This window comes from Mauremys reevesii, linkage group 3 (genome assembly GCF_016161935.1).
Source record: "Mauremys reevesii isolate NIE-2019 linkage group 3, ASM1616193v1, whole genome shotgun sequence".
Taxonomy (NCBI): Eukaryota; Metazoa; Chordata; order Testudines; family Geoemydidae; genus Mauremys; species Mauremys reevesii.
Window position 1 is genome coordinate 176,510,762 of NC_052625.1, and position 25,255 is coordinate 176,536,016.

A 25,255-nucleotide genomic window follows, 5' to 3' on the forward strand; every position below is an offset into this window, starting at 1 on the left:
GGAGTGGGGACAATCAATGGGACACAATCATTCTGGGGTACAAAATATATTGGAAGGACAGAACAGATCGTGTGGGGGTGGGAGTGGCACTAAATGTGAAAGAAAATGTAGAATCAAATGAAGTAAAAATCTTAAATGATTCCACATGTTCCATAGAATCTCTATGGATAGTAAATCCATGCTCTAATAAGAATATAACAGTAGGGATCTATTTTCGACCACCTGACCAGGACAGTGATAGTGATGATGAAATGCTAAGGGAGATTACAGAGGCTATCAAAATAAAGAACTCAATAATAGTGTGGGATTTCAATTATCCCCATACTGACTGGGTACATGTCACCTCAGGACGAAATGCAGAGATAAAATTTCTCAATACCTTAAATGACTGCTTCTTGGAGCAGCTGGTACAGGAACCCACAAGGGGAGAGGGAATTCTCGATTTAGTCCTGAGTGGAGCGCAGGATCTGGTCCAAGAGGTAACTATAACAGGACTGCTTGGAAATAGTGACCATAATATAATAACTTTTAATATTCCTGTGGTGGGAAGAACAGCTCAACAGCCCAACACTATGGCATTTAATTTCAGAAAAGGGAACTATGCAAAAATGAGGAGGTTAGTTAAACAGAAATTAAAAGGTACAGTGACTAGAGTGAAATCCCTGCAAGCTGCATGGACACTTTTCAAAGACACCATAATAGAGGCCCAACTTAAATGTATACCCCAAATTAAAAAACACAGTAAAAGAACTAAAAAAGAGCCACCATGATTTAACAACAATGTAAAAGAAGCAGTGAGAGATAAAAAGGCATCTTTTAAAAAGTGGAAGTCAAATCCTAGTTAGGTAAATAGAAAAGAGCATAAACACTGCCAAATTAAGTGTAAAAATGTAATAAGAAAAGCCAAACAGGAGTTTGAAGAACAGCTAGCGAAAAACTCAAAAGGTAATAACATGTTTTTTAAGTACATCAGAAGCAGGAAGCCTGCAAAACAACCAGTGGGGCCCCTCGATGATCGAGACACAAAAGGAGCACTTAAAGACGATAAAGCAATTGCAGAGAAACTAAATGGATTCTTTGCTTCACTCTTCATGGCTGACAATGTTAGGGAGATTCCCAAACCTGAGGTGCCCTTAGTACGTGACAAATCTGAGGAACCGTCACAGATTGAAGTGTCACTAGAGCAGGTTTTGGAATTAATTGATAAACTTAACAGTAACAAGTCACCAGGACCAGATGGCATTCACCCAAGAATTCTGAAAGAACTCAAATGTGAAATTGCAGAACTACTAACTATGGTTTGTAACCTGTCCTTTAAATCAGCTTCTGTACCCAATGACTGGAAGATACCTAATGTAACACCAATATTTAAAAAAGGGCTCTAGAGGTGATCCCGGCAATTATAGACCGGTAAGTCTAACGTCAGTATCGGGCAAACTGGTTGAAATAATCGTAAAGAATAAAATTGTCAGGCAAATAGAAGAACATAAATTGTTGGGCAAAAGTCAACATGGTTTCTGTAAAGGGAAATCATGTCTTACTAATCTATTAGAGTTCTTTGAAGGGGTCAACAAACATGTGGACAAAGGGGATCCAGTGGACATAGTGTACTTAGTTTTCCAGAAAGCCTTTGACAAGGTCCCTCACCAAAGGCTCTTACATAAATTAAGTTGTCATGGGATAAGAGGGAAGATCCTTTCATGGACTGAGAACTGGTTAAGCGACAGGAAACAAAGGGTAGGAATAAATGGTAAATTTTCAGAATGGAGAGGGGTAACTAGTGGTGTTCCCCAAGGGTCAGTCTGAGGACCAATCCTATTCAACTTATTCATAAATGATCTGGAGAAAGGGGTAAACAGTGAGGTGGCCAAGTTTGCAAATGATACTAAACTGCTCAAGATAGTTAAGGCCAAAGCAGACTGTAAAGAACTTCAAAATATCTCACAAAACTAAGTGATTGGGCAACAAAATGGCAAATGAAATTTAATGTGGATAAATGTAAAGTAATGCACATTGGAAAAAATAACTCCAACTATACATACAATATGATGGGAGCTAATTTAGCTACAACTAATCAGGAAAGAGATCTTGGAGTCATTGTGGATAGTTCTCTGAAGACATCCACGCAGTGTGCAGTGGCAGTCAAAAAAAGCAAACAGGATGTTAGGAATAATTTAAAAAGGGATAAAGAATAAGACGGAGAACATATTATTGTCCATATATAAATCGATGATACGCCCACATCTTGAATACTGCGTATAGATGTGGTCTCCTCATCTAAAAAAAGATATACTGGCATTAGAAAAGGTTCAGAGAAGGGCAACTAAAATGATTAGGGGTTTGGAACGGGTTCCATATGAGGAGAGATTAAAGAGGCTAGGACTTTTCAGCTTGGAAAAGAGGAGACTCAAGGGAGATATGATAGAGGTATATAAAATCATGAGTGGTGTGGAGAAAGTGAATAAGGAAGTTATTTGTTTCCATAATATAAGAACTAGGGGCCACCAAATGAAATTAGTAGGCAGCAGATTTTAAACAAATAAAAGGAAGTTCTTCTTCACACAGTGCACAGTCAACCTGTGGAACTCCTTACCTGAGGAGTTTGTGAAGGCTAGAACTATAACATGGTTTAAAAGAGAACTAGATAAATTCATGGAGGTTAAGTCCATTAATGGCTATTAGCCAGGATGGGTAAGGAATGGTGTCCCTAGCCTCTGTTTGTCAGTGGGTAGAGATGAATGGCAGGAAAGAGATCACTTGATCATTACCTGTTAGGTTCACTCCCTCTGGGACACCTGGCATTGGTCACTGTTGGTAGACCGGATACTGGGTTGGATGGACCTTTGGTCTGGCCCAATATGGCCATTCTTATGTTCTGACACTGGGTCAAAATTGTCATAAGAACTTTGGAGTTATGTTAAATGTGCATTTAACTCTTCTGGTTACCATTGCTGGGCACCAGACACTGTGTTATACTCTCAAGAGTTATTTTGTACAGTCTCGTCTAAATACTGCTTTCCGAACTGGAGATTTTCCACCATTTCTTAAAAAGTACAGTAGTTAATATAAAAGACAGCAAAGAAGAAAGCAGAAAGACTGGAGCAATATTTCCTTTTCTTGTTCAAACACAGAAGATACAGTTGAACAACCAAAACCCTGTTTATGAATCACAGAAGATATTATACTTTAGCTTACTTCAGCTCATTTTAAAATGAAGCTCAGGGTTTAATGCCCCATCATTTCTACTGGAAGAATCAAAACCAATCCAGGAATGCTTCACCTCTAGGAATTGGTCGGAGGGGAGGGGTGGCTGTGATGGAGACAGTCTCAGTGGGATTGGGAGATGAGCAGGGAATGTTTTCTGAGGAGTGGCGAGCTCAGTAGGAGCAGGAGAGCAGTGGGCTCAATAAGAGTGGTAATAATTATGGATTCTATTAAAAGCAGAAAAAAACATACATGTAAAGGGTACTGTGGAAGGATCAAGGACTCTCAGTGGAAAGATGGTCTCAGCAGGAATAATGGGAAAAGTCAGAGGCTCCCTAATGGATGAACGTACTAAATTGGGTGTTTTAAAGGGACATTGTCACATTAAAAATCCTATATTTGAAAAAGACTAATTTCTTCATCTGTGTTACAAAGAATACTTTGAATCAATAGTTTTCAGTGACTTTATAAAAGAGTAATTTACTTTTCACTGTTTGCTTTCCTTTTGCATTATCTCGCTGAGGACAATGAACACAGACTAATCAGTTTCATTTTGCTGCCAGTCACTTTCTAATCAGCTTCACTTTCAAGTTCTTCCATTTCCCACTTTCCCGTATTTTAGCATAATGCTGCAAATTGTAGGTTTAAACACTGCATGGCAATGCAAATTTACTTGCTCCAATTTGAAAAAGCAAAATATTTATAAAGTCATGGAACCTTGCCTTTGGCTTTAGGATTTGTAAAAGCATTTTTGGTAAAACAAACAAACAAATTTTTGTTCCAATTTTGATCCCCTGAATCGTATCTATGTGACTATACATTAGACCGGTAGTATCAATGATACAAGTGTGCACGTTTTCCAGCAGATGGCGATATAGTACTTTAAACTGCACTGGTTTCCTTGGAAGTGGGACAAATATGTTTGTTAAAAGTGATTTCCATCCTGCTTGCTTTTTCTTTGATTTTTCAGAAATGCAGGGTCCTTTTCCTCTCCCCTGGATCAAAGCTGATTTTCTTTTTGAAACCGGAGGAAAACAAGCCTTCCAGGGTTGCACACATAGTAATTTCATATTAGAGTAGGAGTCAAGAAAGATTAACAGGAGATGAGACCAAGTCACAACCTCTGGATCTGGCTCAAATTCCAAAACTTGACAGATTCAGAACTGGGATGTTGGTTCTGCCCAGTCTAAAGATACGGAGTAGGATTTTCAAAGCTTGAGTGTGTTTGGATTTGGGGTTGGGTCCTGGCCCATCTCTGCTATTAGCACCCTCTCCCAGACATTAAATGAAATTCTCAACTTTGATAGTAAATTATTTTTTTGACTAAAACACTGTCTGTTCAAATGTAGTGTGCTGCGTTTTACATTTTCCATCTGTTTTGACATCAAATCATATTATTCATGTACCTGGCATCATCCAGCCAGTCATCTGTCCCTCCATCTTTATTTAAAATTAAAACCAGGATAAAAAATTAGCCGAAAGACGTTCTTTAAAGATAATATTGAAATGGTTCATAACCAAAACATGTTTTGCTCTGACCTCATGCTCCCTTCTTTTTATACCCATCAATGATTTTAGCAAACTGAAGTGTGTCAAATGTGCTAATCAGGTGCAAAGAAGGCAGAACTAGACTCCTAAATCAGCTGTCAAAGAGAAAGGCACAATGTGGTAGGTAAGTGTTCCACCCTGAATTGTTCTTGGAGTCATAGCCTTTCCCTTCCCCCACCCTCCAGGGGCTATCACTGCAGTTTTGATTTATGGGCTTATAAATCTGGTCAATTCAGCCTTAGGTGCAGAAAATTTGTAGCTGACAGTTAATTCTGTGGTTGTGGAATTGCCCACATAGAAACTATCACTGCTGGAAATGTCGGTCTCTTCCAAATACTGTCTTGGAAGTACCACAGCAATGCTGGAAGCCCTAGATACACTCTTGTGATTACATTTCTGTTTGCTTTAGGTTGATAATTCAGGGCTGGGTTTTCGGTTTTACTTCCCCATAATGTTGCTGAAACAGCATGCTGTAAAATTAAGTGGTTAGAGCCAGGCTCTGGAAATCAGTACTTCAGGGGTCTATTATTGGCATTGACAAGAGAGGGAAGGAAAATAGTATTTTCCACAAAAAAAATTGGGAAGAAATGGAAAATGTGGGGCTTAAAAAAAAAGTGGAATTTTGTTTTTTCAATGAAAAACTACAAGTTGGAAATTTTTGAATGAAAATTTTCATTTAGAAAAGACCATTTTTTGTAGAAAAAGATTTCAATGAATAATTTTCAACCAGCCCTAGTGGTGACATTGACTAACTCACTGTCTGATGTTGGGTGAATCCTTTAACTGCTCTCTGCCCTAGTTACTCCATCTGTAAACTGGGTGGAATACTAATTATCTACCCTAGCTGAGGCATTGGCTCTCATCTTTTTTTTTCAGGAATCGGAGAGAGGGAGAGAGAGAGAGAACAACATCTCTACCTCTCTGGCACCACCCACGTCATGCAGCAGCAGGCAGGGGCACTCTCTCATGCACTGCTTGGGGTATGTGATTGCACATTCAAACCTTCCTTTCTACAGGCAACAGCCCATGCTAGCAGAGAGAAAAATAGAGTTCTTCCTCAAATGTGCTTTTCAAGCCACATTCTCACAGACTGTCCAGAATCATTGAGAGACCCACTGGCTGGCTGTGGGACATGACTTGTGCCTTCTATTTCCTGTGTGACTCCTATAAGTAAGGGCAGGGTTTTGCTCTTAAAGCACTTTGGAGAAAAGGTGCTGTATGAGAATGAAGAAAGTATTGTAAAGTGTTCCAATGCCTTCCAGACCTTTTGTGTAATCTGTCGAACAATGTAAAAAGGGATGTATGTATATGCATACATTTATTTAAGCTGCTTCACCGGGTACCCTGAATGTCTGAACTTCAGAACTGGGCTTTAAAACAAAAAAAAAAAAGGTCTAAAGGATAAGATTTTTGTTTTTGTTTGTTTATTTTCACATAATACACACCTGCACATGCATGACACACATCACATGACACATCATGACTACATCTGTATTTGCCCCCAGAGTCCCATTTATAATAATTTATACATGACAGATACACATGACATGACATCAGCCTGACATCAGAGAGGCAGAGCAGCAGCAGCTTGCTGCTTGTTTTCTCTTGTTGTTTTGGCTGCTCAATCTCAAAATAAATAAAATAATGTTTCTGCACACACACACACCACTCTCACCTTACCTTAAGCCTATAGCTGCCTCCAGCCCCAGCTGGAAGCCCCAGCTGTGCAGAGGGAGGCTGCAGTTCTCTTGTGCTGAAGTGCCCTTGTGTGAAAGAAAAAAAAACTTGGCAACATTCCAGCAGGCAGGCATCCCAGCAGCACATTCAGGAGCTCACATAAGTAGAGCACATCCTGCAGCATGTGATGCATCCATATGCTTGAAATGGTGCATGTGAACCACTTGGGCTGCGAAGAGGGAGCAGCGCTCTGACTCCCTGAGGTTTGACTCTTGGTGACTCTGTTTTGATAGCAGGATTGCAAAACCAGAACCCAGCAAATGGTGTTGCAGCCTGGTGCATAGGCTTGCAGTGCTGCTCAGGTGTGGCCCTACAACAGTGGAGCCATGGGGCCAAACCTATGAATGGCAGAAGGGCAGCCAATGCTGCACTTCCTTGCTGCTGCTGTGGGGCCAGCCCCTGCACCAGAGCTCCCTCTGCTCCGCAGGGTCTTGCCAGGCATTGCCCTGCTTCTGGCAGCCCATGTCCCTTTCAGGAATGGGGGTGACATTGCACTTGGGGCAGGCTGGGCTGGAAAATGGGAGCTGAGTGTGGAGCAGCCTCAGTGGGCAGGGTGTTGGGGCCAGCAGCTGCAGTGAGGATGGCTTCCCAGGGATTGATGGAATGTACTATGGGAAAATTTTCTGGGGGCACCCCTACTCTCCTGGATCCCCAGGTGGGAGCTAAAGCTTTAACCCAGCAAAAATCTCAGAGGAAAGAGATAATGGAAATGAGAATCAGGCCCACTATGTGCCTTTGAGAAAAAAACAACAATAAATGTGATCTTTGTATATGTTAAATTGAGACTAGTTGTAGTGGAATATATGCCTTCCTTCCTGAACAGTAGGTTTTCATGGAATGACATGACACCAGACTGTCTCTTGGTGAATTTGGAATCAACATTCACCAATGTGGATTGGGGGAGAGTTGATTCAAGAAAGAAAGGGTTGGGTCTGTAAAAGCACAGGCCTGGATGAGACATTACAGGGGGTATTGCCGCTCATGCCCCACCCAGTGGCCACTCCCAGCTACAGTCTTCTATCTCCCTCTCTGGGTTTTCTGTGGCCCAGCCCTCTGGCCAAGTCAGGTGACAGTTCACCAGCCTTCCAGGATAACAAAATAGCCAACATAAAATCCAAATCAAATACCCAGAATAATAGTTCTTCTGCATTTCTCAGGCTCCACTGAAGTTATCTGCTTCTTGGCCTGTTCTCTTAACCCCACTGAGCGTCTTTTATCTTGCTTCTTCCCCAGCAGGATTCCCCTACTGCTTCCCTTCACCAGGAACTCGAGCAGTTTACCCCTGCTCCTTTTAGGCCCTATCTCAGAGCTCCCCTCAGAAGCTTACCCTGCTCCTAGTGGGTGACAGCTTGATTTTCTCAGGCTCTTCCCAGAGAACTCCTCTTCAGGGTCTTCCTTCCTCTATGGCCTTCCCAGCTCTATTTAAGTAGCACTTTCCCTGGTTCACCACCACAGCTGGAGTTGGTCTTTCTAATTTAGTCCCATCACATCAGGTGAGGCCCCAAATTAGCCCTTCTGTTGCCAGCTCATCAGTGCGGCTGAGGGATAGCTGCTAAATCATGGGCAAGGAAGAGCCCAGCTTTCCTCAAAGGGCCACCCATGACAAAGTTGTCCAAGGTTCATTTCTGGTGGAAGGTAACTTTCAGGCTATGCGCTGATCTCAGATCATTAACATGTTACTGAATGTTTTGTAAGATAAGCTATAGCTCAAACTAGCCAGGATCAAGTCTTCCACTTCAAATATTTCAGCTGGCTGAATCATTGAAATGTAGTAGATGAGTTACTTGTACCTGGCATGCAATCATTCTTTTTTACATAAGAATCAGCGTCAAGAGGTTTTAACTGATCTTTTGCTAAACATGTGTTGTTCTTATTATTTTGGCAGAGACTGATAGAAGCCCCGATCCTCCCAGGTACTCAGTATCTTCAATCCCAATTGAAGTCACTGAGAGTTGAAGGCATAAGCATCTTTCACAAAGTGCTCAGCACCCTGCAAGCGATGTCCTGAAATGTAGCAAATCAGACGTTAAACTTCTTATGGCCCAACTACTTTCAAATGGAAAATGTTCTCTTAAAGTATTGGAATCTATCTGTCACCTTGATTTCTTCATTTGTAAAATGGGGATACTGATATTTACCCACATTACAGGGTGTGGGAAGCGTTAATGTCTGAGTGCTTTGAAGATGAAAACGGCTCTATCAGTGTTGTTTATTGCTTATTGATGGTGTAATCTGCAATGAAGTCCGCAGGGTGGAGTTCAGTCATAGGTATCACTCATGACTCATAGATTCTAAGGCCAGAAGGGAACACTGTGATCATCTAGTCTGACCTCCTGCATATCAGTCCAGAGCAGGTAGCAGGACAAGGCTCTGTCCAGTCACAGTCAGTAAGTAGGCAGTTAATCTATTTATCTATCTATCTATCCTAGAGATGTCTACTAAGTCCCTCACCAAATGCTATAATTACAGAATATTAGCCTGATAAATTACACTACCTGTCCTCTTTCTTCCATATGATTCCCTTGTATATAAACATAACAAATGCCACCTCCCACCCCCTGCCACTAGGAGTATCTAACATCTCATAGACTGTGTCTACCCTGGAAAATTCACTTGTTGCTGATGGTTGTCATCAGCTTTGGGTACAGCTGAACCAGTGGTGGAAATGGTTTAACACTAAGTGGGGAAGGACCTAGCCATGTTCATCAGCATTTCAGACACCACGTTTGAACTGTGCTTGAAGGAAGTTTTCAGCACCAGTCCTGCTGATGCCAGTTTTCAGTAACAGGTACATTTGCTGGTGCAGACACAGCTATAGAAGAAAGGAGCTAATTTGTCACCTTATCTCCCCACCACTCACAATCTACCCATCTGGGAAAAAGGTTCATAATCACTGAAAACCTGGCAATTTGTCTCCTATGAATTGCGTTATGGATGGTGACTCAACAAAAGGACAATAGCACCAATGGAATATTATGCTGTGCTAAGTAGTGTAAATATAACAATTCAGTTTAGTCAGTGTCAGTTTCTCCTTTGTTCTTAGATTTCATAATCAGAGGTTACTCTGATAAAGTATTTAACAGCTACAGCACACACGTTTGTATTGTTTTTCCATTATCTATCATATCAAAGACTGAGCCAAAACATTCCCCACCCATTCTGATTTTTCAGCAGGGTGTGGCTACAGTAGGTAATGAGAACAAGCTTTTCCTTGTACAGAATAAAGGTTATGATGTATGGCTTTGATTAGGTCTGGGTATTGGGCAACCAATGACAAAAACATTCATTTCTCAGTGACAGCTACAGCAAAATATCTCTTGTTCTTTATGGTTCTGTAGGATAAAGCTGGGAATACATTTTATGCCCTCCTCTTTATCTGTACCATATGTTGGTATCTGTAGTTCTCCACCTTATAATATGTCTTTAAGAAACACAAGGTCAGGGTGGACATGGTAGAGATCGGTGAAATGATGGATATAACCTTCAGTTCTGATCTTACACTGTAGAATGAAAAAATAATAAAAAAAATACATGAACAGTAGAGGAAAGTCAAATGGCTAAAAGTATTTTCAAAAATTGAGTTAAGTGAATTTTTTTTTTTTTTAATAATGGAAAAGAACAATTCAGCCGCACTGGTGGTGGCTTGATATTTATTCCTCCTTGCCTTTCTGCGAAACTGTCGAACAGGCAAAATGTTCTGGCTTCTTGCTCAGTGTAAAACTTTTCACATGCCTCTAAGAGACCACAGAGCATGTGAACAGTTGCATTCTGGGAGTTGTATCTCCCAACTGTCCTGCTTTCAATGCTCAGATGTTATCCTCGCCAGCATGTTTGCTCAGGGCTGTTTTGTTTTTCAAAATGGACTTTGGGTAATTCCACAGGCAAATATGTGGATTATGTGGTAAATAACTTTGCCTGTTATACGAGGCCCAAGACTGAGAGAGGTCAGGTAATGTAGTATGATGATGCATAAACCCTATTCATTAAACACTGAAAACAACATCTGTTTTCCTTTAATGCTGTGAAGGTTTCACTTTATTAGATGTTGGTTGGTTAATGATTATAAAGTAATTGGCCATTATTAAGCAGGTGCTTCTCTATAGTACAAAAAAAAAAAATTTCTGGAGCCAGTGGGAAAACAGCATTGTACAGCAAAGAGCACTGCATACAAACTATTCAAGAACTGCTGGAGGGGTAGTTCCTATGCTCTGCAACACTAACAGTCTTTGCCCCAGAGGCTTTCTGTATTCAGATTCTACTAAAATCAATTCAAGCTCAGGACAGTTTCACTGGAATGGTGCCAAGGTACTGACCATCAGCATTTTAGCACTAGGGAGAGTCCCATCTGGCAGCCTGGGAAAGCCAAGTTAAAAAGTTGCTGTGTTTGAACCAGCGTGCTGAAAAAGAATGTGCTGTTGGGGGGCAGCTGTGTGTCACTGCACTTAAGACTACAGCGTCTGAGCATTTGGAAGCAAATACTGAAGGATGGATTGCATCCTTTTTTAGCTGTCATACATGTCTTGGGGGCTGTTAGATATGGTTGTTAGAAGTAAGGTTTTTGCCCATGAGCTGCTGTTTTGGGGAATAAAATGCATCTTCCCAAATAGAAGGGAGGGCAGTTATATTTATCCGGATGTGTTCCACAGCGCTATGTGATCATTGTAGACAATGAATATACTTTTCTCCTTGGTTGACATCAAATAGCCTATTTTACATGAGTGCTTTGCCAGCACCCATGGAAATTATATAACAGAGGGCAGACACAAGTCTCAATTAAACTGGTGTAAAAGCAAAGTAACTCCACTGGGAGTTTGGGCCTGGCTGTCTGACATGACTACTAAAAGATTCATGAAATGGGCTTTTCCAACTGTTGTTTGTACTAAAAGCAGCTTCCTTAGCTCTCTGTTCTCTAACCCAGCTCACCCACTCCCACCATTGTGTGGTGGAGGATAGCAGTTGGAAATATGGTGGCCTTGAGGAGATTATGCTCCCTCCTGCATGGCTGCCAATGGCATGAGTAGCCCATGAAGGGAGAGTAAGGCGGTGCATGGGCCACAGACTGGCCTACGGTTAATGTAATGTGTATTGCTTTACTGAATATTTAATATGGAATATTGTGGCTGTACTTAATTTCTGTAGGCTTTGTATTTATGTATGAGCTCACTGGGAGAAAAGGGGAGAAGAAGTCTAAGAGGGAAGCTGTTGAGAGCAGGAAATGCTAGTGCCTATCTGTGTAAAATCTGCAGCTAATCTTAGTAAAGTCTGAAAACAGACCTCTCCATCTGAGACCTCATTATTTCCATTAACTCAGCTTGCTGCTAGTGTATTCTCCCCTTGATGCACAAACTCAACTCCCATTGGCATTAAAGGGATCATAGAAGTTAGAGATGGAAAAGGCCTATTAGATCATCCACTCCATCTTACTGCCAATGCAGGACAAATTATTGCATTACTCATGTTCATTCAGGGAAATAGTGGACCCAGAGGGTTCAAACTTGCCTTTTTCAAAGGTAGTCCACATCTCATCATTATCTGGAAAACCAGCCATTGTTCATGTAATGTTTCTGAGATTTAAGAGCAGCGGCTGATTCTCCAAGAGAGTTGAGTATAGAGTATATAAATAACCCAGTGCCTAAATAAGAGCAGAGCAAGTATTATAGACAGAAGGTGGGTCCTTTTGAAGGATAAGCATAGCTGTTAGAATGCTAAGAAGGATTACATGGGGCTCCATGAAATGATATTGGGCACCTGAAAAAACAGGCTGTTGCTAGATAAATACCATTTGAGAGCTGTATATGTCTGGCCTGGAACACATATTTTAAGTGTTGTCATGTTGTAACAGAGTGTCAGAGACTGGGATGGGGGCAGTTATGCCTAGTGCTTGAAGCACGAGTCAGGTCTAGTGGTTAGGGTAGGAGTCGGTCACCAGGAGTAGGAGCCCTGAGTCAGAGCTAGAGTCAGGGGCCAGATGCCAGAGCCGAGGATCAGAGCTGGAGTTAGAAGTCAAGAGTCAGAGCTGGGTTAGCTGGAGTGAAGCAAGGCAGGGCAAAGGCGGGAACAGTGCTGAGAACAAGCAGACGCAGGAGCCATTTGAGCATTCAGCACCCTGCTGCTGCTGCTGGCCTTAAGAACAGATCGAGGCTGATCCCCTCAGCAATTTCAGTGGCTGGGCCAGTCAGGTGGCTCAATTGGGGCCCAGCTGTGCTAGCTAGACTGCCTGGGGATTAAGCTAGCAGATAAGCAGGCTAGCTCCAGATGCTTACTTGTGACACAGAGCTAGCTGTTTCCTTGCCCCGCTCTGGTCTTTCTGAGTGCACACCCTCATAGGGTGGCCACTCACTCATTCCCTGAATACTGGACTGAACTTCTGGGAATGATGTCGACCTGCCCCTGCCAGTGTGCCCTGGCACACAGGCACCAGCTTCTAATTTTCCTCGGAGGTGCTCAATCCCTGCTTAGCCCCCAACCCTGTCCACACTCCACCCCTTCTCCCAAGGCCCTGCCCTGCCTCTTCCCGCCTCCACTCCTGCCCTACCTTTTCCCTGCCTCTTTCCACCTCCTCCCCCAAGCATGCCCCATCCCGGCTTCTCCCCTTCCCTCCCAGTGCCTCCTGCATGCCACGGAACAGCTGATCTGCGGCGTGCAGGAGGCGCTGGGAGGGAGGGAGAGGAGTTGATCTGTGTGCTGCTAGCAGGTGGGAGTGGGGGGAGAAGGAGGGAAGCTTGGCTGCCGGTGGATGCTAAGCACCTGCTAAGTTTTCTCTGTCGGTGCTCCATCCGTGGAGCACCCACAGAGCCTGCACCTATGCCCTTGCATGCATGGTGTGTGTGTGGCCATGCCACACAGGAGTCACCATTTTGAGGAGCATGCTGCCTTGCCACTGTCGGCGTGACCTCACACATATGGTGTGTGTGAGGTTATGCCAGCAGAAGTGGAGTAATGCTTTCTTCAAAATTGCATCCCCTGTCCGATACTGGACAGAAGCACCTCGGGTTTCGTCTCGGTACTGGGAGGGGGACAAACCACCCAAAAAGAGGCCTGTCATGTTCGAAACTGGAGGAATGGCCTCCCTATGCTCTCCAGTGTCAGGCTTCCTGCCTTTATCCCTCCTGGGGTGGAATTCTACTATTCTTCCTTTCTTAGACCTGGCCTTATGTTACAGGACCCGGTGTATCAACTGTTCTTACTCAACAGTCCATGCCTGCAGCTCTGTGACAAGTGGTATATACAGTGATCAGACTGCCCTCTTAAATCAAATTATTCTTCAATTTCAATAGTAGGAACAAACCATTCCATCAGAAAAAAAGGGATTTAAAAAAAATAAAGTTTACATGCATGTATATTTTACATCTAAAGCCTTACCACCCTGAGATGGTCTGGCAGGCAGACCTAGCTTCTTCAGACACACCAGCAAGTGCCAGTCTTAGGCCTGGTCTACACTGGGTTGCGGGGGGGGGGGGGGGGGAGAATTGATATAAGCTACGCAACTTCAGCTATGTGAATAACATAGCTGAAGTCGACGTACTTAAATCTACTTACCGCGGTATCTTCACCATGGTAAGTCGATGGCTGATGCTCTCCCGTCGACTCCGCCTGCCCCTCTTGCCCTGGTGGATTACCAGAGTCGATGGGAGAGTGCTCAGCAGTCAATTTATTGCATTTAGACTAGACACAATAAATCGACCCCCGCTGGATAGATTGCTGCCCGTCGATCCAGCGGGTAATGTAGACAAGCCCTCTGTCTGAACAACTGACCAACAATACTACTCCACCTCTGGAAAGAGAGTCTCTTTTTATCTTTCAGGGACCTTTTGCTTTTCTTGGTTTCTGGGCTTTTAGCCTGCTTGTCAAAAACTGGTTTATAGATTCATAGACTTACGGTCAGAAGGAACCATTATGGTCATCTAGTCTGACCTCCTGCACAATACAGGCCACAGAATCTCACCCACCCACTCCTGTAACAAACCCCTAACCTATGTCTGGTTTAAACTTGGCTGAATCAGGAGGTAGAATCTAATAGCTTGGGTTTTGTCTCTGAATGGCCCTTGAGTGTTTACTATGGTGGCTTATCTCAAATCTCAATTTGATCTTCCTGCTTGTTTTCCTTACAGCCCACTATTCACCTAAACCAACAAATTCATACAGTAAGCATCCCAATGAGCAGGCTGCATACAATATTCACGAATTATTACAGCCCCGCTTCCATCACATCTTGATAAAAAATGGTCCTAAAAAATAAAGTTGCCAACCTCTGCCATATGATTCTAGCTCCCCACTCAGAGATGTTTGTCCTTCTCATTGATCCACCCTATTCTCTTCCTGTTTAACAAGATTTGTAACAAGAGGGGTTAGCAGTACTTCTGCTCCCTGAGCTACAGTTATTTATAGTTTTGGAGTGTTTGGGATGTTTGTTTAAAGTGTGCTGGAGAGCTGTTGTTTTTTTCTGGTAGGTGGCTCATTACTTCATAAATCTGTGACTGCACAGGAATAGAGGCTGGGGAGCAACTGAGCTGCTTCATGCATCATGACCGAGTGTGTATGGGAGTACCTCTCTGGACCAGCTGCTCCATCCATCTGCAGCTGGGTCTAGGTACAGTGATCTACGGTCAAGATCTGTACTGGGAGTATTTTTATAGCTGTTTTATAGCAGCTGGTGTGAATGGCAGTAGAAAAATGAACTATCAACTTCCCAACCATCAGGAACAAGCTAAGAAAGAAAAATAAACACAAAAATGAGCACTTTTTTGTTAGTATGATAGAGAAATCATTTGCAACATTCTAGTTGAGCGTTTCTCAGTATGTCCACTACAAACCTATGTTGTTAACTCCACTGAAAAATTGCACCATGCCAAAACTTGGCTTAATATATGGTTAGAAACACCTGAGTATAAATAAGTTAATAGTTTGAGAATGCTTTTAGACCCTCTTACAACTGAATAACTATTTGCACATGAAATTTACTATTGATTTGTCTATTGTGTAACTATTTGGGGGAAAATGTAAATAACCTAATTAATTTGCTTTTAAAGCCAGTTACAGTGGAATTGATATGCGTATCCAGAGATTGTATCTCTAGGTGAGGTGAAATCCAGCCTACATTAGTAGTGATCTAAAATTGTTCGAGTAGCATAAGGGCCACAGCCTGCCAGGTGCCTAGCTCTTTAACAGAGCTAGTTGAAAGTTTTCTATCAACAAAAACAAAGCAAAGGGGAAAAAGAGGAATTAAAATGTATTCACCCCCGTGCTATTTTTCAAGCAGTTCTATTACTTACTTCTTGATTTCAGTAGGAATACTTCTTAGAAGGCACTTACAAGCTAGAAGAATGATGCCCTAGATGAGCTTGAGGCCCAGTTCCTAGTGGATGAATGGTAAGCTACAATCACAACTCTGTAATCACACCCAGCATCACATTGTCTCAGACCCTATTTAGAGTTTCACCCTAGAGAGCAGAATGAGTGGCAAAGAAGTTAAAGGTTATGGGGCTATCCAGGTTTTCCCAGGAATGATCTACTATAAGCCGTTTCTCAGCTCCTTGGTACATTCCACAGCTAAACACAGGAAGGGATGAGATGCGTTGCCAGCCTTTGACTACAAGGTCATTATCCTAAACCATTCTCCTTCAAATTGTACACACTGAAGATAGTACACTATCAGTGTCCCCAGTCTTTTTCCCAGGAAGAAAACACAAGCATTCCCAGCTAGTGCACTTAGTAGATGTTCGTTTGCCTAGCGGTGTTGCTGCCTTTCTTTGTTACGAATGAAAGTGTAGTATGTGAAAACAGGGAATCAATAGAGTTCTCACTGCCGCCCACACCTGTTCTTTATGAACACAGGCACCCTAACACACGGTGCTTATCTTGGACAATATTTGTGGAAAACCTTTGTTAAAAATATTGGGAAGACATCACTGCTCTTCAGCCTCCCTCAAAAATTTTCCCTGGATCTTCCTTGAAAGAGGTGCCATACTAGTAATGGCGTTACTGAAGTCAGTGGGATTCTGCATAGGTGTTAGTCTGGCCTTCCAGAACATTTTGCAAAATTGAAGTTTGTGCCAGTCTGAGCTGTCGACTAAACTCATTTTAAACAATATCTTTTAAAATAATGTTACACTCCAATAAAGCAAAATATATACCTCCCTCTCTGTCATCCAGAAAAATGCATTTGTTACTGACTTTGTTTTCAAGTCAATAGATTTATTTTAATAAATTTAAGTTTTCTGGCTTTTATGGGTTGCATTTCTGGCATGACTTAGACATGATTTTAGTAGTCAGACATTTAAAACTGAGCTGTTGGCATGAATCAAAGGATGTCATGCTGAAAACAAAATGGAACGATACAAACTCATTAGTGGTATATTGCAACAATACCTAGGAAAAGACAACCGAAGCGATGCTTTTCAAACTGGATAGATGGTGAATTTAGAAACATTCTTAGGCTGCAAATCTGGTTGTTCTTGAGAATTCAGGCCGAGTCCTGAGTGGATCTAAATGAATGTAACTCCCGTGAAGTCAATGGAGCTGAGTCCATTTACACCAGCTGATGATCTGGCCTTTTATGGTTAGAATGTTTAAATTGCTAGACCACTTTATTATTATAAATAAAAATATCAAGGAGGGGGAGGACATATTTGCAACCTACTCAGCATCCCCACAGGCATTGCTAAGAAAAGGGTGAGATAGAAATTATACCCAAGAATTCAGAATGATTATTACCCATTTCAACATGAAAGCAAGTGAAGAGCATTCCTGGGGTGTAAAATAGTGTGAGCTTATAAAATCAGCTGTTCTTTCATCACCATGCACAGCTTAGGGCTAAAGAACTAGAAAATGCTACTGTATATTCTATGGGAAAACAGGTCTCTTTAGTGTTTCCCAGTCATAGTGACAGTCTGTCTTCCCCTAGCTTGGTGCAGAGGGTCAATTTAAATCCTCTAAAGTGCCAAGAGCTCCATCTGCTCTTCTATCTGAAATGGGAATATTTTTGCTCTTTTTTTATTTTTTAAAGCAACTTGATTTGGGCTTTTGGTGTTTGTGTTTCAGTAAACAGCCCAGATGCCAATAATGAAGAAAATGTATTAAGTGATAAGGGAAAACACAGAGAATTTAAAATGAACGAGGTAGGAAAATGTTAAATGGAAAATGGGAGCTGATTGCAATATCCAACCCAGGTGTGGTTGAGAATTAAAGTGCTTGCCCGAGAGATTGTAACAGATATATCCCATAATCTTACACATCTGGGAAAGTGTTGGTCAAGACAGTCCTGGAAGCTATGCCAAAAACACCTTAAAGATATTCCACGCAAAGATCCAGCCTGCTATATACTACAGCTGCTGTTTATTAGTGATGCTCATATTTTATGTATGCTAACACATAGGAATTCTCTTACAACACTCTGTGTGTGTGTGTGTGTGTGTGTGTGTGTTTTGTGTTTCTACTTCCACTGCTTGTGTACTCTACTGACATGAATTTTGCTGCATTATTCCATTATTTTCAATCACATAACTATATCTTCTTTAGCTGGGATATAGATAAACGTATCTTTAAAAGAGAATGCTTTAGTTTCCTTTAAAGAAGTAGAAAAATAGGCCTGACACCAGTTTTCCTTGGGAAAAGAGAAACGACAATAAAAGCTGCACAAATCTCTTTCACTTCTCTATTCAAACTTTGTCTTTATTAGGCATTTTGACCTCGTCGTACTACAACTGACTTGAAAAGTCAGTATTTTGAGTTTGTGGAAAAACCATACTAGCTGTGCCAACACCTGAACCAGAGTCCCTTCTGTAAAAAGATCTCCTCACTATTTATGTTTCTCTGTATGAGAAGATTGTGGCCAAGGAACAACGGGTCAATGTTCAAAATCACCTAAATGCTGTTTTCATAAGTGACTTAGGACAAGATTTTTAAAAGGCTTATAGGTGCTTAGTTCAATGGGAGTTAGGTACATAAAAACCTTCAAAAATTGGCTTCTTAGACACTTGGGAGCCAGAAGGTATGTCTACACTGCAATCAAAAGTGTGGTTGCTTCTTGGGCAGGCATACCACCCCTAATTTAGCATTAAAAATAGAAGTGAAGACATGGGGTACAGGCTTCAGTCTAGGCTAGCAATGAAAAGGCAGATGCAGGGGGGACCAGGTGGACTTGTACAGCCCACGCTGAAGCCTGTATTGCCCTGTCTTCACTGCTATTTTTAGCCGCAAGGGGTATGCCTCCCATAGTCTGCAGGGTAGACAACATATCCTAAATCTCTTTCAAAGTCATCAGGACTTAGATTCCATTTGAAAATTTTATCCCTTACCTAATTTAAGTTTTGAATCTTTTTTTCTTTCTTTTCTTTCCAGCCCACATCCCAAAGGAAAAGATGCAACTCGCAGATGTCGGATGCTTGTAAGCAATCTTTGCCTTGGAAATGTTTGTCTATGTTTCTTTGAGTTTTTAACTTTGCTCTCAACAGCAGGTGTCACTGTAGTGACAGAAAACATTACACATTCAGGAGAATTGGTCAGCAAAGCAAAATTTGCAAAAAGAAAAGAACTCCAGACACAGGGTGGTAATGGCAGCAGTTACACATATGATAGTCCATAAAACAGTGTACATTGTGTAAGCAAAAGACTTTGGATGCAAAAGTACCATTCTTCTGCTGGAGATAATAAAGCTTAATCTAGACTATATTATTATTATTTATTATTATTTATTTAATTATATACAGTGGTTTAACTGATAAATTTCTATATTTAGTAATTGGCTATAATATACACAACTTATTAATATACTGTGGCAAACCGTAAGTCATGTAAGCTTAAATACCTCAATTGATAAAGAGCAGAATGTCAAAATCTAAATAAAAAATGAATTTGCCATGAGACACAAATGTCACTTGTCCCTGCAATCTGCATGTCATTAACCATTAACTCTCTGCTCCAGGTTGTAGAGAGGAAGACTGTGTTATAGTACTGTGGTCAGACCTTGAAATTTAAAGGATCAGAAGCTTATTTATATGAAAAATAAACCCAGCAAAAGGTTTCCCGTACATACTGAATGGCTTTACCAGGGCTAAGTGCAAAGTTGAGTTTTATCAAAACTTCACATTTTTTCTGACAAGCTCTGGAAGTTTTAACAAAAAATGTGGAGAAAAGTCAATTTTTTCACTAAATTGGTTTTCTGTTTTTGACCACTTTTATAGCTGTTTGAAAAAATGTTTAAAATTTCAAAAAAGAAGAAAAAAAATTCACAGAAAATTATTTCCATTTTTGAGCAGATCTAGAAATAGCAATAAAGGAGAGTCACAGAAAAACCCTTTGTCTTCTCAGCTCTGGCAGTTCTGTTGACTGAAGGGAAATAAAAGTACTATAAAACATTTTCATGCAAAGCTGAGAGTTAAATTGATTAGGTTAGGTATTGTTAATATCTGCTTTTAAAAATATTATTTGGTGTTTTGATGGAACTGGGGAAACATGAAACAAACAAAAATGAGATACATTTAAAGTAAAATATAGAAGAATGGTGGAAAGAGAACATGAGAGTTATTTTAAATTTTGTGTAGACATTTCTTGCAGTGCTTTTATTTATTTCCCGATAATGTTGGACACTCATTTTGTTTCAAGGCTCAGACCTACGTTGTACTAAAGCTCCTATCCTGCAGAGCTATACTGGTGTGAATAATCTGTTGATTTCAATGGGACCACTTGTATAAGTAAGGGCGGTAGGGCTTAAGGACTGTAAGATTTTAAAGTTGCCTATATATTCTAATATGGTTTTGTTCTTTCCTCCTTGAACAGAACTGTTGTCATATTTAAGCCAGCAGGAGCTGGGTTAAATGAGCCACCTTAATCAGCTTGGTCTTGGCATGAAATGGCCATGTCATTGAAGCTGTCTGGCAACGTGTTGATATGATTTGATTAACTTTCTTTGGTTTTTCACTAGAGAAACACTCTAGGGTAAATGCTTCATAATAAATACAATACACTAAAAGTTAGCCTTAACTGAATGGCACATCCATTAAAGCAATCGGAAAAGTTTTTCAGTCACTAAATTAATTGTGCTGAAATTCAACTGATCAAGCAAAGTTCAGAAGATGTAGTGTGACAATTCATAGCGGGGTCTTGAGTGAGTCTGTTTCCTCTGAGGGGGGAAAAAAAGAAGAGCAATGAAATAAACCAGTCCTTGAGCCACAGTTCTTTGCACAGGGCCTGATCCAAAGCCTACTGAAGTCAAAGGAAATCTTTCTACCTACTTAGGTGGGCTTTGTATCAGGCCCACAGTACGTGTGCACCATGATGAGCAAGTGCAAATGGAAACTAAATGGGGACAGAAGTGAACAATCAACCTGTTAGTTTACTAGTTTACCAGCTCTGTTAATCAATACAGTTTTTCACATGGACTAATTTGTTCAGTGTCTTCATTTTAAAGGCACATGTAAGGAAAGACTTGTGCAGCAATAAAAATGTCAGTGATTTGACTGACTATTTCTGTGGACTTATTTAAGGGTTTATGTAATCCCATCCCAAAAGCAGCTTATGTGTAGCATAGAAAAGTGTGTTTCTTTCTCATTAATTTTGAAAAAAAACCTTTTAGTATATTAAGGAGTCTGGTCTATCTCTTCAGTGTGCATGTAGTGAGGCAGTGTGACCTTCCTCTAACCTGGAAGAGTAGGAATCACCTTTGTGCCCAGGTGGGCAGAGCCAGATCTGCATTGCTCTTCCTGCTGCAAGTGGAAAGGCGGGACAGGAAATATAAAAGGCAGAACCTCCAGCACAGTTGTGGTCAAGACAGCGAGAGAAACAGACGTATCCCGCTCACTCCAGGCTGCTGACTTTGCTGCCAAACCAAGAGACGCCCTGCTCCCGAAGGAGCCTGTGTCTGCTGGGGAGCTGCCAAGATTGTTGCTGGCCACCTCCCCTGAGGAGACGGCAGACACCCATTGATTCAGGTACACCTCAAGGGGAGGGGAGGAAGTGGCCCACGGACAGCCGACTCCAGTCTGGTTGTACTGCAGCCTGAAACATGGTCAGTGTGTTGTGGCTGTATTCCCTGCTGATCCAGTGGCAGAACACTCCACCACTGTTAGGGCCCTGGGCTGGGACCTGGTGGAGTCAGGTGGGCCTGGGTCCCTCTACCCCATCCCACCCCACCCCTGGGGTTGCAGCCTCCCCACTGTTGGCCCAGTGTCCGGTGTTAGCCTATCATCCTCTAAAGCTCTGATGCTAGTCTACTCACTGCTCTGCCCCTGCCCGAGGGCCAGAGTCTGTGGACTCCTTGGTGGCTCTGTTCCTGCCTGAGGGCCAGAGCCTATAGATTGGGTTTTGCCCATTAGGGCTGTTGGGACACTAATGCCTGGGCTGCTAATTCTCCCAAGACTAGGCAGTGATCCCAGCAATGTAGCGAGGCCTTATTGGAAATCCTGGGAGGTGGGCGGGCCCAACCCAGGGCTGGATTAACTTTTTGTGGGCCTGGTGCCAAACATATTTGTGGGCCCCCATGGGGCAAGGTGCAGGGGGGTGGAATGGTCAGTCTCCAAAGGCGGGCTGGGAGCAATGAGGCACAGCGCGGCAGGAGCAGCCCCGCTCTGCACAGCCCAGCAGGAGGGCACTGTTTACAAACCTGCAGCTGCCAGACGCACACTGGCTGACCAACCCTGTGCTGCCAGCATGCCCCTTCCCCTTGAGGGCGGGCCCGCACCACACCGCCCCCCTGCCCAGTGTCCCACCCTTATGCCCAGTGCCCCCTCGCTCAGAGACCTCCACCACAGATCTCTATGCCCAGCCCCCACCCCTCCCAAACACCTCCCCCTCTGGCCTCCCACCACAACTGCACGGCACCCTGCACACACCACACTGCTTGCCTAGTGCCCCCCACCCATAGACCTCCCCACTGCAGACAGGAGCCTATTGGGAATGTCAGAAGCACCTAAGCAGGTAAGGCACCTAACTCCAATTGAAATCAATAGGTGTTAAGTGCTTATGAAGATCCACTTGGTGCCTGTTTTCATGTTTGGATGCCTAAATACCTTTGAAAATCTGCCTGTTGGTTATTTATCTAAGGTCACACAGAAAGTCTGTGGCAGAGGAGGGAATTGAATTATCTCCTGAGGCCCAGACTAGTGCCCTAACCAATGGACCATCCATCATCTCTTTCATGGGTGGTCCTTTTCTTTTTATGATTGTTTGCAAAATTCTTGGCAAACTTCTCTCCTTCGATGCATGTGGGTGGTTTCCATTGAATTGAGTGGGAAAGGAAAGGTCTGTATATTTGTACAAAGAATCTGGCCTACTGAATTTTACAAAGTTTGGCAAAAACTCAAAGTCTGGGAGCACATTCAACTTCAGGTGAAAATGTTAAACCCTGCTCTATACTAGCAATACTGGTTTACTGTACTGGCAAAGCGCTCCTACATTAGACACAATTTATACTGGCAAAATTCTGTTTTTGCTGGCACAACTTATTCCAGCTCCTCTGTCCGCATATACCCCACCCCAGGCAAAATAATCTGTGTTGGTAAAACTGCAGTTTTGCCTGTATAACTATGTCTACACTAAAGGCTTTTGCCAGCATAGCTATGATAGTCACAGATCACACATCATCACAAATGTGGCTGACATGGCTATGCTGGCATAAATTTGTAGTGTAGACCTGACCTGAACCCATTATCCATCTGTCATGTTTGCCAACTTCTAGATCTGATATGCCATATTTTGGTGAGAAATGTAAGACTCAATTCTTTCTACAGGTCTCTTAATGTAACTGTGGTGGAATGGGATATGACTTTATCAAATTGGGAAGTCTGTTTCTTACCTGTGTTGAAGTATTGTCTCTGGCTGCATTCATTTGGATTTGCTTACTGTCAGCTTGTTTTGTTACTCCCCAGATAGCTACCCTGCCCTGGAAAGTCATTTGACACTTTATTGAAGGACCACCACTGAGAGCCATCAAGGCTGCAGTCTGAAACTATCAACTTTGACTCTCCACTTCTGGCAAACCCACATGGAACGATGGTCTTTCTACACAGGGGCCCACAAGGGCAGGGGCGGCTCTAGCCATTTCGCCGCCCCAAGCAGGGCGGCATGCCGCGGGAGGCGCTTTGCTGGTCGCCGGTCCCGCGGCTCCGGTGGACCTCCCGCAGACGTGCCTGCGGATGCTCCACCAGAGCCGCCTGCTGCCCTCCCGGCGACCGGCAGAGCGTCCCCCGCGGCATGCCGCCCCAAGCACGCGCTTGGCGTGCTGGGGCCTGGAGCCGCCCCTGCACAAGGGGCAGGCAAGCATGCTGGTGGGTATGAAACTTCACAGTCTGAACACCTGGCCCAGTGATAGAGGCCCTCTTTAAGAGCAAGGTTCTGCTCTGCAGCTGGAGGATGGCCACTGCCGCATGGAAGAAGAGTTTGCAGGAGAGAGAGAGAGCAGGAGGGTCTCTGCTAACAAACCATGGTCTCACAGAAGGAGCGAACCAGAGTAGGAGAGGGTGCATCTCAGGATCTTTGTTTTCAAAGATCTGTCTCTTGAGTGCTTTAAGATTAAAGCCAATGTGATTAAGAAATCCCCCCTGTTCTGTTTGCGTTCCTTGCTTTCCTGCCCTGTTGTGTCCAGAGGAATTAAATGATTAAACCAAAGTGACTACAGCCCAGATGGAACTCTGAGGGAGCATATGTAAGCAACTGGAGGAGCTTGGGAGGGAGATGTCTCAGAAACTGATTTCATGGACTATAGTGACTGGAGAGTGGCATCTCACCACTCAAGGAGGTTTGAACTTGGGACTATACCCCAGGGTCCCAGAGCTAGAGAGCACATGGGACCCAGCAATTGAGTCCACTCACAACAGTCTGGTGACCATATAGATGGGTATTGGGCCAGGCTGTAACAGTAATCTTTTCCCAGTTTATAAGATGTATTTCTGCCTCTCACTTCCTGAGTAATTTTACCACTACTTAGTGTGCATTAATGAAGAGTCTTTAATGAAGCATAGCTTGTCATTACACAATGCCAATTTTTTGAAGAGCAATATAGATTATTCTTAGTGTTTCCCCTTATCCACACTTGTAAAAGCTTCTTGTTCTGACACTTTCCTGCCAACTTATGAAGATTCAAGCAAAGTATTCAGTCCCTTTCATGTATCTGTAACAAAACTCATTTGTACCTTAAATGTGTGTACTGTGTATTGTTTGAAAAATATTTCCTTAACTCTTTGTCTTTGAAAGGTGAAAAGCATACATCATAAACTACAGTGCTACAGTTGTGTCACTGGGAAATAAAATTCTCTCATGGTCTTCAGTGGAGCCAGGGTTTCACTCTTTGGTTTTGTATCATAGCTCTTTAGAAGAAACTTTGGTATGAATGACTGTGATAAACACATCAGGTAAGTTTTCAAACACAGATGTCCCAAAAGAGCATCTGAATCTGAATTTCATACAAATTGGTCCATAGGTGCAAAATATAGGCATTTCACACAGATGTGTGCCAAACTAAGTGTGAAAATACTGGATTTGGGTCCCCTATTTAGCTGTCCCCATTTGAACTGTGAGCTCTCATCTCCTGGGCTGATAGTATACTCTGTCCTTGCTTGCACTACTGCCGAAGTTAGCCTTGCTCAGCTGGCACATCTCATAGGAAGAATCCCAGAAAATTGCCTTCAATGCTACCGTTGGGCCTGGTGGTTTCCTCAGTAACAATAGTCACAACAGCATTACCTGTTCCTTCATCTAATGAGGGCATTTTAGTAGCAGACTCATTAGTTCCTGCTGTAGAAGAACTATTGTATTCAGAGCTTAAGGAAGGATT